The following is a 2,833-nucleotide window of genomic DNA, read 5'->3' on the forward strand; positions in this document are numbered from 1 at the left end:
GCCGGCTGGAGGAGCTGACCAGCGTGCTGGGAGGAGGGCGCCCGGCCGCGGCGAGGGAAGCAGAAGCGAAAGAGGGACCCATGAGAAAGGCAAGCTTTCAGGGAGAAAGAGAGAAAAGAGGAAAAGGGGCGCATAGAAGGGAGGGAGGGGGAAGAAAGGCAAGCATGTACAAGCAAAGGTCACGTAACGTCCACTTTGTAATGGCATTTCATGATGTGGAGTGAAGAGACCTCAAGTTCTAAAAACACTTTGAAATATTAAACACTATTAAAATAGGGTGCTATGTGCTGTCATCTCTGTTACTTTACTGTCTTCCTGTTCAATTCATTCACTAATCCATCATTCAGAAACCATATATTGGACTGTTCTAGGGTGATGGTAGCAATGTGAAAAAACAAAGTGGGGTGAATTTGAAAACTAAGAGACAGAACTAACACAAGAATAACCAGCTGGCTGTGGAAGGGGACAGCCCAGGACTGGAGCCTGAGTGATGGAGTGGATTGTGGGGGGAAAGGAAGTGAGGAACTTTGCTGGTGGTGAAGCAGGAAAAGGGGAAAGCTAATTATTTGGGGATCTGTTTAGTTGTTTCCCGTAGAATATTCAGCATGAGATTTCCATTGGACTATATAGGTAAATATTCTAGGAGAAGATATCTGGGCTGAGCTGAGATCAAAATCTGTGACTTACCATCATGCTGGTGACATATAAAGAAAAGAGATAAAACAGTGTACCATGGGAAGATGCTCATGATCAACTTTTAAGGAACCACTAAGACTAGGGGATGTAAAAAAAAAAAAAGGATACTGCAATCAAATTTGGACTGATATTAGAGTTATAGAGAACCCAGAGCACAGGTCCTATAAGAAAAAAGAAATCTCGAGGGATTATTGTATAATGCCAAAAACCAAACAGAAGGCAAGTAACAGGAGCACTACAAGTATTCACTGTATTTGGCCATTAAAACACCTTTATGTTACAGTGGGAAGATAGATGCTTAACGAAGAACAATAAACTATTTTTCATAGGTGAAAATTTTAGTGTTTGAACTGTATACAATGTTGATATGTTACAAATGAAATGAGAATTAGTTATAGAAAGTTTATTTTAGGTGCATCTCATTTCTATGCTTTTTGGTATAAATGCCCACAACCCTTTTGGACCACACCACTGAAGCATGTTAAGAAACTTATTCCTTAATTTTGAGTGAGATTGAACATCATTTTAGTATCTATAATAATAACAGGGTAATATGCTAATTAGACCAGGTGTCATTCCGGACGTCCTTCCTGACAAAGCCAGGGCCAGAGGGAAGCCAGCCTGGGTCCCGGATGCCTGCCAGCAGCCAGAGGAGGGAAGCAGCCCAGGTGCCGGAGGGAAGCTGGTGCTGGCAGCCCGGGGAAGGAAGGCCTACTCTTGCACAAGTTTCATGCTTCTGACCTCTAGTATCTTATAATTAAAAGGCAAAACAATACAAAATACCACTTTGTTCTATTTCATGAAACTGACTGAAGAGATTAAGGAAACAAGAATTTCCCATTTTATTGCTAAAAGTATAATTGGTATATCTAGAAGAGCAATTTAATGGTATCAGACTCAAATATTTCATTGTTAGAAACTTAACCTATCCTTAGGGAAATAATATGTATTATATGAGTGTATATGACAACTATTTCTACTTTTAATTTAATAACCTATTGTTTCAATCCTTTAATATGTGTTTTATTCATATTTTTCAAGTACAATGTATGATATCTTTTTAATAAAAGTTATAAATCTGCTCTTCTCATGCTAATATTTCACAACAATAGGTAACTTTCAGATATGACTATTGGACTGCTAACTATCATTACAAACCTTTCATCCTTTTCTTTTAGGAGTAGTTCAAGATTTTTTAAAATTTTTTTCTTTAATTTTTCACTCTGTGAGCAGGAATCAGTTATGGCCTATATTACATAAGCAAAGTATTAACCCTAACATTTATTGAACAAATATTTGGACAATTTATTATGTGTACTGGATACTGTTCTAAGTCCTAGAGATAGACAAAGGCCCCGTCCTCGTGGCACTCACAGAGGGGAAAAGTCAGAAGACTAACAACATATGGATAAAATGTCTGGTAGAGACAAGTGTGATGAAAAATAATGAAACATGGGTGAAGGGTAAGAGTGATCAGGATAGATTTTAGATGGTATGGTCAGGGAAGGCCCCTATCAGCTGTCTGAGATCTAAAATGAAGAGAGAAAGAACGCCATGAGAAGCTCCAGGAGATGTGTGATCCATGTAGAGGGAAATGTAAGTGGAAAAGTCCTGAGTCAGAAGGAAAGTGGGGCTGGAAAGGATTATGCTAAGCAGAGAGCAGTAGAAGAGGGGCCTGGGCCAGGTCAATAGGACCTTGGAAGCAATGGATAGAGGTTGAGTTTTATTCTGAGTGTGATTAGAGAGTTTTCCAAAGGGATAATGTGGCCTGATTAGGCTTTTAAAAGAAAACTGAAACACCAATCAGAAAGAACGTATGTACCCCTGTGTTCATAGCAGCACAATTTCCAATAGCTAAGATCTGGAAACAGCCAAGTGCCCATCAGTAGATGAGTAAATAAAAAAGCTGTGATACATTTATACCATGGAATGCTATGCAGCTGTAAAAAAGAAGAATCTCTTACCCTTTGAGACAGCATGGAGGAACCTGGAGAGTATCATGCTAGGTGAAATAAGTCAGTCAGAGAAAGACAAGTATCACATGATCTCACTCATATGTAGAATCTAATGAACAAAATAAACTGATGAACAGAGTGGATCCAGAGACATGGAAACATGGAACAGAGTGTAGAATCTC

This window comes from Myotis brandtii, unplaced genomic scaffold, assembly GCF_000412655.1.
Source record: "Myotis brandtii unplaced genomic scaffold, ASM41265v1 scaffold421, whole genome shotgun sequence".
In the NCBI taxonomy this organism is placed as follows: Eukaryota; Metazoa; Chordata; class Mammalia; order Chiroptera; family Vespertilionidae; genus Myotis; species Myotis brandtii.